Source organism: Periplaneta americana, chromosome 10 (genome assembly GCF_040183065.1).
Source record: "Periplaneta americana isolate PAMFEO1 chromosome 10, P.americana_PAMFEO1_priV1, whole genome shotgun sequence".
Classification (NCBI taxonomy): domain Eukaryota; kingdom Metazoa; phylum Arthropoda; class Insecta; order Blattodea; family Blattidae; genus Periplaneta; species Periplaneta americana.
The window spans coordinates 21,982,862-22,000,882 of NC_091126.1; the positions used below are offsets into that span (position 1 = coordinate 21,982,862).

At 35.1% G+C, this 18,021-nt stretch overlaps 2 non-coding genes across 2 annotated transcripts; both read left to right on the plus strand.

Moving 5' to 3' along the window:
• Positions 1–12,389: 12,389 nt before the first annotated feature.
• On the plus strand, positions 12,390–12,463 carry TRNAS-GCU (transfer RNA serine (anticodon GCU)). The gene has a single exon. It is a non-coding gene; the product is annotated as a tRNA-Ser (tRNA).
• Positions 12,464–12,975: 512 nt separating this feature from the next.
• Positions 12,976–13,049, plus strand: TRNAS-GCU (transfer RNA serine (anticodon GCU)). The gene has a single exon. It is a non-coding gene; the product is annotated as a tRNA-Ser (tRNA).
• The last annotated feature ends 4,972 nt before the right edge of the window (positions 13,050–18,021 follow it).

Consider the following 18,021-nt stretch of genomic DNA (forward strand, 5'->3'; position numbering starts at 1 on the left):
AGTAATAATTATAAATTGGAAACTTACCACTGCAATTTCACCTAAATTGCACTGTTAATTATTGTTTTTAAATATTTGCAAAAATTAAGTAAACTCTACAACTCCACCAAAGTTACTGCATTCGTGAATGCAAGTAACATTAAGGAAGCCGTGAAAAACTCAACAAGATTCCAGACTCATCATAGACTGGGGAAAAAAAGACAGACGTATATCACGGCCTGCTGGAGTATAGTAAACACAGAAAACATTTTAAAGCAACAATGTTGAAGATAGATATTTTTGTTTTGCAAATTTGCCGTCATTGAACAGAAACCAAGATGGAGATTTCATTGCAACTAATTAGCAATTCATCCTTCAGGTATGTAATAAACGATCTTCGCACAAAATAATGTACGATACACGAGCGGTATGTTTTATTTAAATTCTCGGAAATTAAAAAAGCTTAACTGCGTTTCGCTTTTTCAAACTTTTCCTCGAACATGAAAACTTCAACATACCGCTCTTGTAACGCATATTACTATTATGTATTTTGTAATTAAATGCACGAGTAATTAGAAAGTTAGGCTGAAATTCTGCGAAGTTTCTCAAAACCCTATCGCCAACTCATACGTACTCGATCGGAACAGCAGCGTTTCGTCCCTTAGTCACCGCGGCAGTGTTGCCAGACTTCCTAATAACAGGAAATAACGATACGCGTTAATATTTTCATATTTTCATTTAATTTACGGGAATCCCGTCATTTTATTTAAAAACTATAAAGGGACAAATCATTCCTTACCACTTTCTCTAATAATTTTTTAATTTTATTTAGTTGGTTATTTAACGACACTTTATCAACTACTAGGTTATTTAGCGTCGATGAGATTGGTGATGGCGAGATGAGGCCGAGGATTCGTCATAGATTACCTTGCATTCACATTACTAGGGCTAGGATTTTGATGACCCTTTAAATCATGAAAAAATGTCCTAAAAACAATGCATTTATTAACTAAAAATCTTTAAAAAAATGACCTTAAAATGCCCTAAAAATTGTTCGTACATAATTGGCTTAGTAGGAAAAGAGATTTTGTACTAAATATTTAGACTAATAATTAAATTAAATTCTAGTATCAATATTTAAGTTTATTTTATTTTACATATTTTTTTCTAATTGTAAGTGGTACATTTTAATTATTTATTTTACCTGATGTAGTTTCCATGTAGCCCACCACAATGCCACTCTTATTGTATTGTATTGTATTTATTAACATTCCACGGTATTCATACATGCTTACAGCTAGAATATGGAACAAGTCAGAAAACTTAATACTATTATAAAATCTTAATTTATAGTCACAGTCTAGATGAAATATATACAGACGAGATTTACAATATAGTCTACTAGTACAACACATAGTTTTAGTATCAATTTCATGAAGTGTTATTGAATGTCATGAATTCACCTACAGAATAGAAGGCGTGAGAAATTATGTACTTCTTTAATTTGGCCCTAAGTAATTTTATGTTTTGAGTTTCATTTTTTATACCGATAGGGAGGCTATTAAAAATTTTTATTGCCGTATAACGCACTCCTTTTTGATAGCACGATAGACTTTCCGATGGAGTATGAAAGTCATTTTTTTGACGTGTATTTATACTATGAACTGTTGAATTAGTTACAAAATTTTCACGATTACATACGAGGAAGACTATTAATGAAAAGATATACTGACAAGCCATGGGCATTATTTGTAGTTTTTTGAAAATAGTCCTACACGATTCCCTAGACTTGGACCTACTATTATTCTAATTACTCTTTTTTTAATAGAAATATATTGTTACTATCTGTGGAATTTCCCCAGAATATTATTCCGAAACTCATTACCGAGTGGAAGTATGCAAAGTATATTGTTTTTAAGGTATTGATATTTACTATCTTTTGCATATATCTAATAGCAAAACAAGCTGAATTTAGTTTGGGGGTAATTTCTTTCTTATCTGGAATTAGCAGGTATAAAGGAGTCGGTAAAAGCATTGAAGGGTTGGTTGGAGTGTACTACATTAAAATGGCAATATTTGTGTAGAAAAACGATTAAAATATTCTACCAAATAATGGGTATTAGCCACCGGCGTAGCTTGGTCGGATAAGGCTTTTGCCTGGCAATCCGAAGTTGCGCTGGTTGCGGGTTCGATTCCCGCTTGGGCTGATTATCTGGTTGGGTTTTTTCGAAGTTTGTCCCAACTGTAAGACAAATGTCAGGTAATCTATGGCGAATCTTCGCCCTCGTCTCGCCAAATATATCATTATCACCAATTCCATCGACGCTAAATAACCTCGTAGTTGATACAGCGTCGTTAAATAACCAAGTAAAAAAATAATGGGTATTAATGGACAAAATATGTAGGTAAATATCAAAGGAAATAAACATTATTTTATATTAATAATGGGGATTTATAGCCGAAATTAAATGAAAATGCCTAAAAAATGTCCGAATAAAACAAAAGATACTCTTATGAATTGTAAGAGGCAAAAAAAGCCCTAATAAATGTCTTAAAACACTCAGTTTATCACATAACATATACATACTGAAGCAGCAATGTTCCTGGCTTACTAGAAAAAAAGATGCTATTTGATCAAAATTCTAACCCTACACATTACGGTTGGAGAAAACCTCGGAAAAACCCAACCAGGTAATCAGCCCAAGCGGGGATCGAACCCGCGCCCGAACGCAACTTCAGACCGGCAGGCAAGCGCCTTAACCGACTGAGCCACGCCGGTGGCTTTGTCTAATGATAAAAGTAATATTCAGAATCGTACGGATAGAACTTATAGAGTAAAACGTGTTAACATTTAGGGGAAAATTATATTTTCTGAGGAAAGTATTCGTTTGGGACTAGTATCGTATTAAATCTTTTCTTTTTGTACTGTATTCAAGGAATAAGTTCTTTAAAATCTGCACACTTCTGAAACTTTCACTCTGTATACAGAGTGAACAGTAAGTAATGTCCTTAATATCAGGGGTTTATTCTTTGAGATATTTGAAACAAAATGTTTGATACAATTTTGCTCGTTTTTGCTTCCTTTCCCAGGTAAAAATTCTTTTATATTAAACATTTCATAGCGTGTTTGAGAAAAGCCATTGATTGAATTCCAAATATACTCAGTCAATTTAAGAGCAGTGTATTATGATAATAAATGATTGAAAGAAATTTAGTTTTGCTCTTCAAATGTGCAGAAATTCAATCCGAACATGTGTAACTTTTCGTTCTGCTAAGGAATTTTACAATGTTACATTTGTCCGGATCAAATTTCTGCACATTTAAAGAATAAAACTAAAATGATTTCAAACGTTTATTATCATAATACACAGCACTCTAAAATGACTGAGCATATTGGGAATTAAGGGGAGTTGGTCATTATCGCATGCAAAATAATGGTAAAAATAGCCTATCTTCTAGCAGTCATAAATATAATAGTCTACTATTTATCAGTGGTTTTTCATTTTTGTTAGCTATGTGTGTATACATATTAAGCTTTAAAATGAAAAAGAATGGTGACTCTAGAGTAAATCTGTATCCTTAAATTAATTTTTTTAATTAAGCACAATTTTTTTTTATAAATTCACTACATGTCTGTGATTAGGTACACTCTATTCACTTATTATAAAACATATAGAATTGAAAATTTGACCACTTACTGCTAATAGATACTAAAACATACCCTACTAAAATTATTCATATATCTGTAATATTATGGGCATAGGGCTTATAGTAATCATCACCGTCAATAAATTAAAAAAAAAATGAAGATTAGTATAAGCCCTATGCCCATAATATTACAGATATTTTAATAATTTTAGTAGGGTATGTTTTAGTATCTGTTAGCAGTAAGTGGCCAAAATTTTAATTCAATGTGTGCTATGGTAGGTGAATAGAGTGTACCTAATCACAGGTATGTAGTGATTTTATATAAAACATATGTTTAAATTAAAAAATTAATTTAAGGGTAAGATTTACACTAGATTAACATTCTTTTTCCATTTTAAAGTTTAATGTGTATACATATATCACTAAAAAAGTGAAATAGCTGTGATAAATAGTATTACATTTATGACTGCTTGAAGATAGGCTATTTTTACCATTACTTTGCATGCGATAACGTCCAATTCCCCTTAAATGAATGGCTTTCCCAAAGCACGTTATGAACTATTTCACATAAAACAATTTTTGTCTCATAAATTAAGCAAAAACGAGCAAAATTGTATGAAACTTTTTTGTTCGAAATATCTCAAAGAATATCCTCCTGAAATTAATTACATTACTTACAGTTCACCTTGTATATAAACTTACATATGTGCTTAAATTAGAGAACCCGGAACAGTAACCACGGTACACGTTCTCATAAAACTAAAAACACTGTCCGCATAATGGGAAATGTTAAAAATAGGCTTATTCGAAAAGTAAATAGTGTAATTTGTTAGTAGGCCTACTAATTTGCCGTAATTTAATTTATTTTTTGCAGGGGAAGAACTCATTTTATATTACGAGTTAGTACAATTTAGGAAACTGTTATTTACAAAAGTTTCTGTACCAGACTTCTTTATGCTCTCAATACATAATAAAAACATATCTTTGCATTTGATAACTTGCCATTATTCCGATTGAAATTCATTCGATACCTCAAGTTCATGGGAAAAGGTTTTAAACATACAACTCTCTCGACATAGGGTGCAGTGCATGTGTGTGTGTGTTGTGTGTGTGTGTGTGTGTGTGTGTGTGTGTGTGTGTCAGAGTGCTGCATTGGAGTTAAATCGCTCGCTTGAACTCGGTCGAATGTCGCACTCTCGAGTGAGATAAGATCGGTCGTGATACGCTCGTAATAAATAGAAGCACAGTACAAGGTCATCTCACCGACATGTCTTATCTTATATGGAATGCGACAGATAAGATACACATGTTTTGCTCACACGGTAAAAATAAGGCTTTATTTTCTGCGTTTATGACAGACGTTTAATGGAACGTACCAAAACAGTAACATGAAGTTATAAATAAAATAGTATGACAAATTTCGATATACAGTTATTATTGCTAATTAATAATTATTCAATATTTGATTTACCACATATAGATATAATATGATGGGTCCGTACATAGTGTTCCGCCTATATACTGCGACAATGTAGAAACTTTTACAAAATATTATTGATATAGCAGTAGATTAATAACAATATTAGTACAGAGATAACGTCACAGAAAATATAATAAAACGAAAAATCATGCTGCACAACTGTTACAGACTCAAATATTGATACACTAATTATTAGAGATTATTATTATTGCTAGAAAACTTGATACGGTTCTTGCATTATCGTGACTGTGTTCTCCGTTTATAATAACTGCGTTTACATCCAATAACATCTATCAGATGTGGCAAAAACAAAATCACTCCTGTGTGGAAAAAAAACATTTACTTACTACATTTATATTACATTTTAAAGGAAGTTTTGTAGTAGTTGTACTATAGAGAGGTTAATTAAACACTGCAAAGTTTTGAAATGATAAACATCTATGATGTTACTACACAGTTCATCACTGTAACAAGAACGAATGTCTAACGCTCGGCTTATACCGTTCGAGGATTTATCGCACGCGACAATTTTACCCATCATTCATGTGCGCTACCTATCGGATTATGCTATGAACTACTTGGCGCTCGAGCGAAAGCTTCCGATGCAGACATCTGGTGGATACAGATGTTATGCGCATAATTATATTTTCGTGTAAAAAATGTCACTTCATGTTTTACGATCAACTGCTCAGCTGAGCAGAGTAGAGGCATGTGGACAATTAAATGCTAATATTACTTCGTTGCACTCAAGTTTGAAATTGAATCCGTTTGTTTGGTTCCAGTTTCTTTACTTATATGTTCGTTAACGCTATACATTTCTTGAAGGTTAAGTCTTACACAAAAAAGTGACCGGCTGCCATACGGGAATTCCCCTTCAGGAGGCTTCGGTTGATTCCGTGAGAGCTTAGGTTTACACGTGAAGGAATTTCTCACCCACGACTCCGCTCTGTTTTTACTTTTGTTTGTTATTTTTTTCTGTCTGTTTATAGGTCAAGTGTTATGAATAATCTATAACGAAGATATATTCAAGGAGTAAATTAGGAGCATGTGAACCAGACGCACCCCGAAGTGAACTTAGACAAGTTCACGCTACAAGTGAGCGGTCATTTTTTGTGTCTAAGGCTGTATATGAAGTGTTACAGTATCGTTTTTGCATACTAGAACCCGCGTTTCTTTATGGTTGGTAAAGTCATTAAGCGGATTTTCTCAGCGTACTCACGTAGGCTACTCTGCCACCAAAAAGCCGTTTCTTCGTAACTAACAAGAACAACGAACAGTGAGAACGGAGCTGAACACTACTGCACGATTCGTTCTGCTGGCGAAAACTGAAATAGAGCTGTGTTGCAAAATTGATTGCAGGAATTAGGGCTACGTGGAAATTAATAGAATTAACACCGTCTGTGTATGGGCTATTCCATATGAAATCGATCAGTAAAAAACCTCGCATTTTTTAATACTCTAATTTTTTCCCTATTTATACAAGGTGCTGAGGACAGTGCATTTTCAAAAATATACTATCGAAAGTCAAACGGTTTTCGTACTATTGAGCAACAAATTTAGCGTATTTTATAAAAACAAGCCTATTTCAGTGCTCAGAACTCTGGAATCATTTACTGCAGAACATTGAACGAGAGCTCATTTTGAAGCTGACATTTGGTAGGTTATGTTAAGAAGTAATCCTTATTTTTATTATATACAGAGAGAGAGAGATAATCTGATTTTACTTACTTTTAGGCTTTTTGCCCATTTCTAAAAAAAATGTAAAAAATATTGAGGAAAAAACTTGCATTATTAAGAGGGACTTCGGCATTGTTTGCTTAGTGGCTCGGCAATAAGTTTCGAGGGTATTAAATAAATTAGTTTCACACGTCTAGACTTGAACGGCGCAGTACCGCACGTACTGGCCGAGAGCTGAAGATAAACGAGAGTTGGGCGTCATTTTAGTCCTGTGTTTATGAAAACTTGTGATGAAGCTAGCCCAGCTATGCGCTACTAGACGAAACATCACGTATTTGTCTCCTGGCCTTGCATGTCTCGGCTAGCTCCCGTCTCACAGTCATCTGGTTACTTCACGCGCGTACTATTTATTTTCTTTACTTGATATTTTCAATACTCTCTTATCAACGGTGCACCAGAAAAAAATATGTGTTTATTTATACTTTCAATGCGGAATCTAACCATATATTTTAAAAATATTTTTTCGTGGTCAAAGGCATCTTAATGAAGAAAAATCTAAATTTCTCCATTTCCATAAAAAGTAAGAAAAACTGTTTACATGTCAATATAAACTTTAATTTCTCAGCATCAAAATAAATCATAATTTTGATCACTGAGTGAAAGGGTTTCGGAGCCACAACAGTTTAAAGTTGCTAATTTTATGAAAATATCATCAATTTAAATATTTTTAATTTAAACACTATGAAGTTCTGATGCCTTAAACTTTGCACAAAGCATTGTATCACAGTTGTCAACGGACAGAAAAATTGTCATTGTATTTAAAAATTGCAAGGTCAATTTTCTTTATATTTCGGTCGATTTGAGATGGAATAGCCCGTATGTAAGTCTGGCATGAGAAACATGTTTCCCGGTAAAGAATACAGAAAGAAAGAAAGAAAGAAAGAAAGAAAGAAAGAAAGAAAGAAAGAAAGAAAGAGAAAGAAACAACAAAAACTGAAGCTAAAGTTCCAATCTTCTAACGCAAATAAATTTTGAGTTATCAAATATGATTTGTAATTAGACACACAGACACGGAATTAAAATTTGGAGCGAGTCTTGATGGGAGTCCACCTGTATGTAGATAACAATTTCGGACGACTGTCCACTATATATATATATATATATATATATATATATATATATATATATATATATATATATATTTGACCTGGTTGGCGAGTTGGTATAGCGCTGGCCTTCTATGCCCAAGGTTGCGGGTTCGATCCCGGGTCAGGTCGATGGCATTTAAGTGTGCTTAAATGCGACAGGCTCATGTCAGTAGATTTACTGGCATGTAAAAGAACTCCTGCGGGACAAAATTCCGGCACATCCGGCGACGCTGATATAACCTCTGCAGTTGCGAATGTCGTTAAATAAAACATAACATTAACATTATATATATACATATATATATATATATATATATATATATATATATACATATATATATACATATATATGTATATACATACAGGGGCTCTTGTTTACTGCACATGCGCAGTGTGTTGTGAGTAAAACGTACAATGAGAAGCTCCAAATTTTATTTCCGTATCTGTACAACATACATATACTATCTGAATCGAATTGTTGAACGTCTGACATGCCGCGGAAACAAAGAACAGCTCTTCGTACACTGCCTAATCACTTATTATTCAGGTTGAGTTTGCATAATTTACTTGTTAGGCAAGAGGAAATCAATTGAACGGAAAGAAACTATACTTCGTGAATAATTTCGAGGGAAAAATTGTTCCGGAGCCGGGTATCGAACCCGGGACCTTTGGTTTAACGTACCAACGCTCTACCACTGAGCTACTCGGGAACTCTAACCGACACCGATCCAATTTTTCCCTCTATATCCACAGACCTCAAAGTGGGCTGACAACCGTCAAGCAACCAACTTCGAGTGCACACTAACTCCGTGTGACTTAAATTGTGGTTTTCTGTTAACGAACAGTGACGTGTATTATGCAAATCAAGATTTTCAGGTATAACTCCCTGTAAAGTTGATTTGAATAATTTCGAGGGAAAAATTGTTCCGGAGCCGGGTATCGAACCCGGGACCTTTGGTTTAACGTACCAATCGGTGTCGGTTAGAGTTCCCGAGTAGCTCAGTGGTAGAGCGTTGGTACGTTAAACCAAAAGTCCCGGGTTCGATACCCGGCTCCGGAACAATTTTTCCCTCGAAATTATTCAAATCAACTTTGCAGGGAGTTATACCTGAAAATCTTGATTTGTATACTTCGTGAATGTCTTTCCTACAAATAACACGTACCTTTTCCCTTTTTTGCATTTTCAGACATTGTCTAAATTTCTTTATTTGAACTGGGCTTTAACGAAGTCACATAATGATGAATTGAAAATTATTTAAATAGTACAGTCGGTTTTCACTGCCATAATTCTTTACTGTGTGGCAAATAACACAATTCATCGTAATATTTTTGAGATCCTTATATATTTGTTTGGTTATTTATTTATTTAATGTACTTAATTCATTAAGATATATAAACTATTTAATTAATTCATTTAATTAATGTATTTAATACATTTATTTATTTTATTTGTTTACTTGTTAATTAATTTCTTTTTTGTTTGATTTTCAATACAAAACTTAATTTTAAATCAATAATAATCTTAATATAACAATAGTCTTAATACACCAATAAAATACAATGTAATATAAGCTATATCATTTTCGAAAACTAACCACAGGGATGTAGAATAAATTAAACAGACTGTTTTAATTTATTCTATATACAGTAGCGTGCAAATTAATCCGAACACGACATCTTTTTACATTTTCTGTCATTATTGGCCTCACAGCTACTCATACCGCTTTAATTGACATCTGTCGTACGTGTAATTCCATTGTTGAAGGTCTGTCATTATTTTTTTTTATAATATGTAACATTTTGCCTGTCGTTTTGTACTTATAAGCATTTTAGTTGTGTTGAAGACTTAATACTGCAATCCTGTGTACATTCTGTCGTCTTCACAAATGGATACAACTCCACGAAAACGGTCTAAAATTATAACATTAGCACAGCATTCTTCTATGACACAGAGGCAAATTGCTGCAGAATGTCACATCGGTTTGGCTACTGTTAATTCGATCATAAAACGTTACAGGAAGACTGGATCCATTACACCCCAGAGAAAAGGAAACTGTGGCCGGAAAAGGAAGACTTCACCTGCAGATGATCGTTTAATTGTCAGGAAAAGTAAATTAAATCCTTGACTAAATGCTGTCGACTTAACCCGCGAGTTAATGGCTACCACTGGGGCGAACATTCACGTCACAACACTGCGGCGTAGGCTTTTGGAAGCTGGACGAAGGGCTCGTAAGCCTATTAAGAAGCAACTGCTAACCCTTGTTATGTGTAAAAAACGCTTAATGTGGGCAAAATTACATCAACACTGGACAGTGAATGACTGGAAGAATGTACTTTTTCCGATGAGTCTCATTTCGAGGTCCACGGCCACCGTGTTTCTTACGTAAGGAAAGAATCCGAAAAAGTAACAGCAGCTCATCTCCAACAAGCACCCAAATACCCCCCTGAAGTAATGTTTTGGGGTTGTTTTACACATGAAGAGCCTGGAGCATTAATACCTATCAAGGGAATGATGAATTCTGACAAATATATTCACTTATTGGAAACCAGAATCGTACCCCAGCTGCAAAAATCATTTCCGGATGGCAGAGGTGTGTTCCAACAAGACCTGGCACCATGCCATACGTTTCGAAAAACTACAGAATTCTTCAACAAGAAGAATATTCAGGTACTTCCCTGGTCAGGCAACTCACCCGACATCAACCCCATTGAGAACTTGTGGTCAATTTGCAAAAGAAGAATGCAAAAAATGGATTGTTCTACAAAGGAGAAGATGATTTCTGCCCTCATTGGTGTGTGGTTTCGCGATGAAGAAATGAAGAATATTTGTGGGAAATTAGTGGAAACCATGCCAAATCGTCTCAGCTGTTATTAGGAACAAGGGAGGCCACATAGATTACTGATCCTTTTTTTTTATCCCGTTTGAGTGTTTTTGCATAAGTAATTACGTTGTTCGGATTAATTTGCACGCTACTGTACTTAAGATTATAACTTGCTTATCGGAAACCTCATACACAATGAAATTAGTAAACGCTAGTCAAGCTAAAATACTCAATTCTTTTGTGAACACAAAAGTAAAAATACTCAAAACCAAGGCTAACATCTGGTTTAACACACAATGCCTGACAAATAGAGTCAATACTAGATAAGCACAGACTGTTTTAATTTATTCTATATACTTAAGATTATAACTTGCTTATCGGAAACCTCATACACAATGAAATTAGTAACCACAGGGAGCTATACTGAAAGGCAGATTTGCATAATATACGTCACTGTTGGTTAACAGAAAACCACAATTCAAGTCACACAAAGTTTGTGTGCACTCAATGTTGTGTCTTTGATGGCTTCTTAGCCCACTTGAGATATGTGGATATAAAGGGAAAAATTGAGCAGGTGTCTACTACATTCCGGAACAATTCTTCCCTTGAACTTATTAGATATAATTGATTTAATTAGAGAGAATTAAAAATGCAATATTTTTCTTGTTTATCGCGCAATTTGAGACATTTGCCAGAAAACTTAAAATTAGCGTGAAAAATATTGTCATTCATGAACTATATTTAATACTACTCTAACCACAACTTGATATTATTTTTTTCGTTTATCGCGAATGTCAAAGAAAACGAAACAACACGTCTCTGACCATTACTCTGACAATAGTCCCTGTAGTCGTCGATTTTCTCTCGTGATTTACTGTTACAATGTCAGGGACATCATTTCAATTTTTTCTTGGAGGAAAGATTTCTCACGAAATTCCTTATTTATATGTTATATCGCCTGACTTACTCAGTTACTATTTCCTCTGAAATGAACTATTTCCCATACCGTTAACTGGAGTAAACTTGGTCGCTCTATTATAATTAACCAAGAAATTAAATTAAATAAACCACGGTATCAGAGGCACTGAACGTAATTTTAAATTAATTATTTTATTCAATATTTAAAGTCATTTATATTATTTTTAGTCACAAATAGAGTTGATATTATGATAAGTATTTTTGGTTTATTTAATGGTCAAGTTTACACGAATTCACAGTGTATTTCTAGTTTTGTAGTCTAGTTTTAAATTCTTATCCTACTTAAGCTTATACGATACGTAATTTACATGCATTTGCTGTTAATATCACACACGTGCGTACAAATTAACAGACAATTTTATCCATAAAATTTTTTTATAAGCATTGCAATACCTTCTCAACAGACGGAGTCAAATCTTATCAGTTAACCTTAATTTTTCCTTGTAGTTAATTCAAACCTGCTTTACAGGGAGCTACTACCTGAACGTCAGATTTGTGTAATACATTCGTTACTGGAGGTACGTTAACAGAAAGCCACAATTTAAAGTCACACAGTAATTGTGTGCACTCACAGTTGAGTTCTGGCGTCTTGTCAGCTCATGTGATGTGAGTTATGTGGATATAAAAAGGAAAGATTGTGACGGTGTCGTGTATAGATCCTGGGGTAGCTCAGTCGGTAGAGCGTTCGCGCGCTAAGCGAAGGGTTCCGGGATCGATACCCGGCCCCGGAACAATTTTTCCTTGTAATTTTTCAAACCTGCTTTACAGGGAGCTACTACCTGAAAGTCAGATTTGTATAATACATTCGTTACTGGAGGTACGTTAACAGAAAGCCACAATTTAAAGTCACACAGTAATTGTGTGCACTCACAGTTGAGTTCTGGCGTCTTCTCAGCTCATGTGAGTTATGTGGACATAAAAGGAAAGATTGTGACGGTGTCGTGTATAGTTCCTGGGGTAGCTCAGTCGGTAGAGCGTTCGCACGCTAAGCGAAGGGTCCCGGGATCGATAATCGGCGCCGGAACAATTTTTCCTTGTAATTATTCAAACCTGCTTTACAGGGAGCTACTACCTGAACGTCAGATTTGTGTAATACATTCGTTACTGGAGGTACGTTAACAGAAAGCCACAATTTAAAGTCACACAGTAATTGTGTGCACTCACAGTTGACTTCTGTCGTCTTGTCAGCTCATGTGAGTTGTGCGGATAAAAAAGGAAAGATTGTGACGGTGTCGTGTATATTTCCTGGGGTAGCTCAGTCGGTAGAGCGTTCGCGCGCTAAGCGAAGGGTCCCGGGATCGATACCCGGCCCCGGAACAATTTTTCCTTGTAATTATTCAAACCCGGAACAATTTTTCCTTGTAATTATTCAAACCTGCTTTACAGGGAGCTACTACCTGAACGTCAGATTTGTATAATACATTCGTTACTGGAGGTACGTTAACAGAAAGCCACTCACAGTTGAGTTCTGGGGTTCTGTCAGCTCATGTGAGTTGTGTGGATATAAAAGGAAAGATTGTGACGGTGTCGTGTATATTTCCTGGGGTAGCTCAGTCGGTAGAGCGTTCGCGCGCTAAGCTAAGGGTACCGGGATCGATACCCGGCCCCGGAACAATTTTTCCTTGTAATTATTCAAACCTGCTTTACAGGGAGCTACTAGACTACCTGAAAGTCAGATTTGTATAACTTTAATAGTGTTCTTGAAATCAATCCCTGCCCTTTGGTAATATTGCACGCAGAGAATGATAAAAATAGGAAGATAAAAACGAAGAAGGAAGTGAATTGGGTGAGAAACTGATTATGACCGTTGTCTTTGATTTTTCTTTCACTGAAAAAAGGGGTGTTCATAAATGACGTTCTTTTGGGCTTCGCAATTAACCCTCGTGTGCTGCAATTAGTTCCAAGTCCCTTTACGTGATTTTGTGATATGTGCCACAGTCTATGGTTAAATCCCATAATCCCCCTCACTTGACAACACAGTCATGAAAGCCAACTCCCGACTGTGGCCACATAATCAGTTGATAAATGGCACTCAGAAGTAACTGTAATTGATTTATAGATTCGTGTAATTTTCAAATATCGAGGGAACTCCAGAGTGCGTTTCATAACATGGAATGTGCAACACTGTTCAGGTGGCCTGGGAATGTATGCAGATTCACCCTTCATGGAATATTTAGTTCGTGATCCCCATTCCCATTGGAGACGGTGAATTTACCCAAATGGGTAGACTCTAGTTGCAATTTATCAATATTTGTATTTAAAGTTAACACAAGAGAATGGTTATCATTTTCAGATCGAGATTATTAAATTAAAATATTTGAAATTTAAATCTATTATTATTATTATTATTATTATTATTATTATTATTATTATTATTATTATTATTATTATTATTATTGGTAATTTCATAGAAGACGGGCACTTTGTTGAATATAGTAAGTACAACCAACTTTTTTATTTCAGAGTTAAATGTTAGTGATCTTTTAGTGACTTTTACATGTTAGTTCTAGGTTTTTTATACTAGGTGTCGTGATTTTCTTTTAATTTGATTGGTTATAGTTGTCATTTGTTCTATAATTTTCGTTAATTTTGAATGGATAATGACGTTATCAGTTGTTCTTGGTTGTTTGACTTGAGTGGTGTTACGTTGTGTCTGATGCCTAAAGCTATTGAAAGTTTGTCATTTTATGATTTTTGTGATTTTCTTTCGATTTGATAGGTTATAGTTGTAATTTATTTTAGAATTTTCGTTAATTTTGAATGGATAATGACGTTGTCAATTGTTCTTGGTTGTTTGACGTGAGTGGTGTTATGTTGTGTCTGATGGCTAAAGCTATTGAAAGTTTGTCATTTTATGATTTTTGTGATTTTCTTTCGATTTGATTGGTTACAGTTGTAATTTATTCTAGAAATTTCATTAATTTTGAATGGAATATGACGTTGTCAATTGTTCTTGGTTGTTTGACGTGAGTGGTGTTATGTTGTGTCTGATGCCTAAAGCTATTGAAAGTTTGTCATTTTATGATTTTTGTGATTTTCTTTCGATTTGATTGGTTACAGTTGTAATTTATTCTAGAATTTTCATTAATTTTGAATGGATAATGACGTTGTCAGTTGTTCTTGGTTGTTTGACGTGAGTGATGTTACATTGTAGATTTGTCTGCATTTGTCGAATGCGCATCATCATGCTTACGAAAAGGCACTTTTCAGTGCCAATAATTTATTTTGTGTTCACAAGGTTGGAATTTTGAAGTAAGATGGAAAGGAAGGAATCCGTATTCTGAAATTATTTATTAAATTTTATGTCGATTTTGGTTTAGTTCTTTCGCTGGTGAATAAGGATTGTGTTGAATGTTGAGGAGAAAACTGTTTTTCTGTGGTTTAAAGGAATTATTTACTGAATTTTCTGTAGATGTTAAGGTGTAATAAGTGTTCGAAGAGAATTTCATTCAGTGTAAAGACGTGGTTTATTTATGCAAAGTTGACTATACGACAAAGTGTTGGTTTAGTTCTTTGTTGCCTGCATGGTTTAAGTTTAGAGTGCCTTAAAGCCTGTCATTTATACTGGAAGTGAAGTGGTTGTCGATGAAGACGTTAATGAGAATTGAATTTTATTTGGCAAGGTGATAAATTATTATGTTTTGTTTTCTCTTTTAGTGATTTTTGGGGGTAAAGTGCGGACGAAAACTGCCAGAAAATTACTATCAACTATGAAGTTCGAATGCCACGAAATGCCAAAAAAAATCAAAGGCGAAAAATTAAATATATTTTCATTTTTTGGAGGGCTTGTTCTTCTTTAAAAATACAAATATATATTTGATTTTTCATCTTTGATTTTGCGATGTTTGGTGACATTTGGACTTCATAGTTGGCAGAACGTTTTTGGTAGTTTCCGTCAGCCATGTTGGATTTTGCCCATATTCTAGGAAATTACCTATATTATTATTATTATTATTATTATTATTATTATTATTATTATTATTATTATTATTATTATTTACTTACAAATGGCTTTTAAGGAACCCGAAGGTTCATTGCCACCCTCACATAAGCCCGCCATCGGTCCCTATACTGTGCAAGATTAATCCAGTCTCTATCATCACACCCCACCTCCCCCAAATCCGTTTCGGCCTCCCTAAACGTCTTTTCCCCTCCAGTCTCCCAACTAACACTATATGCATTTCTGGATTCGCCCATACGTGCTACACGCCCTGCCCATCTCAAACGTCTGAATTTTAAGTTGTAATTATGCCAGGTGAAGAATACAGTGCGTGCAGTTCTGTGTTGTGTAACTTTCTCCATTCTCCTGTAACTTCATCCCGCTTAGCCCCAAATATTTTCCTAAGCACCTTATTCTCAAACACCCTTAACCTATGTTCCTCCCTCAGAGTAAGAGTCCAAGTTTCACAGCCATACAGAAGAACAGGTAATATAACTGTTTTATAAATTCTAACTTTCAGATTTTTGGACAGCAGACTGGATGATAAGAGCTTCTCAACCGAATAATAACACGCATTTCCCATATTTATTCTGCGTTTAATTTCCTCCCGAGTGTCATTTATATTTGTTACTGTTGCTCCAAGGTATTTGAATTTTTCCACCTCTTCGAAGGATAAATCTCCAATTTTTATAATTATATTTCGTACAATATTCTGGTCACGAGACATAATCATATACTTCGTCTTTTCGGGATTTACTTCCAAACCGATCGCTTTACTTGCTTGAAGTAAAATTTCCGTGTTTTGCGTAATCGTTTGTGTATTTTCTCCTAACATATTCACGTCATCTGCATAGACAAGAAGCTGATGTAACCCGTTCAATTCCAAACCCTGCCTGTTATCCTGAACTTCCCTAATGGCATATTCTAGAGCGAAGTTAAAAAGTAAAGGTGATAGTGCATCTCCCTGCTTTAGCCCGCAGTGAATTGGAAAAGCATCAGATAGAAACTGACCTATACGGACTCTGCTGTATGTTTCACTGAGACACATTTTAATTAATCGAACTAGTTTCTTGGGAATACCAAATATTATTATTATTATTATTATTATTATTATTATTATTATTATTATCATAGTCATAATTACTACTACTGCTGCTGCTGCTGCTGCTGCTATGACGCACCCTGGGCAACGACTCTGTTGGTAAATTGGCTACACATCTGGCTTCACATGGGTGAATGACGGAACAGTCAAGCTACCGTCATTATTTAAAAAAAGTCTGTGACCATATCGCGTGTAGCCTATAGATCTTTAGATATATCAGTAGACCATTGAAATTATTGTTCAGTTGGTGTTTTCATTGTCGTGTATTAGATGTTTGTGTTCTTGTAGGTCTGATTAAATTATGTTTTAATGTTTATGATTGTTTATTCACTGGTGAGTGAGGCGGTATGTAAATTTCTATTCAGGCATTTGCCTTTATGACTGAGGAAAACCATGAAAAACCCAATCAGAATGCTCGACCACGGAGTTTGAAACCAGGCACCTCCCGAGTGGGAGTGTCAAACGTTACCGTTTGAGACATACCGCTCGGGAAAAAAAGGAATACCATACAATTTTATATAGATGTAATTCACAAAAAGGCAATTATAGAGCTTGTAGGCCTATTATTTACGGGCTTGTAAATATTTGTAGTAAGAACATTAAAAAAGCAAAAATTGTAGCTCAATGTTTTCAGAACATGGGAGGAGTGGTAGTAGGAGGAAGAAGAATAAATTGCATAAGACTTGCTGATGGTATAGCTTTGTTAGCAGAAGATGAGACGATAAAGCGGTATGCTACTGAAGCTAAATGACAGCTGTAAGCAATATGGAATGAAAATAAATGCAAACAAGACGAAGATCATGATCATAGGAAGAAAAGTAAAGAAGGTAAACTTGCGAATTCTAAATGAGGCAGTTGAACAAGTGGACAGCTTCAAATACTTGGGGTGTACTATAAGTAGTAACATGAGCTGCTGCCAGGAAGTGAAAAGGAGGATAGCAATGACAAAGGAAGCTTTTAGTAGAAAAAGGAACATCTTCTGCGGACCTCTGGAAAAATAACTGAAGAAGAGACTTATGCTTTGTATGGAGTGCTGTATTGTATGGGGTCCACGCCTGTGGAGTAACGGTTAGCACGTCTAGACGCGAAACCAAGTGGCCCGGGTTCGATTCCCGGTCGGGACAAGTTTCCTGGTTGACGTTTTTTCTGGGGTTTTCCCTCAACCCAATATGAGCAAATGCTGGGTAACTTTCGGTGTTGGACCCCGGACTCATTTCACCGGCATTATCACCTTCATCTCATTCAGA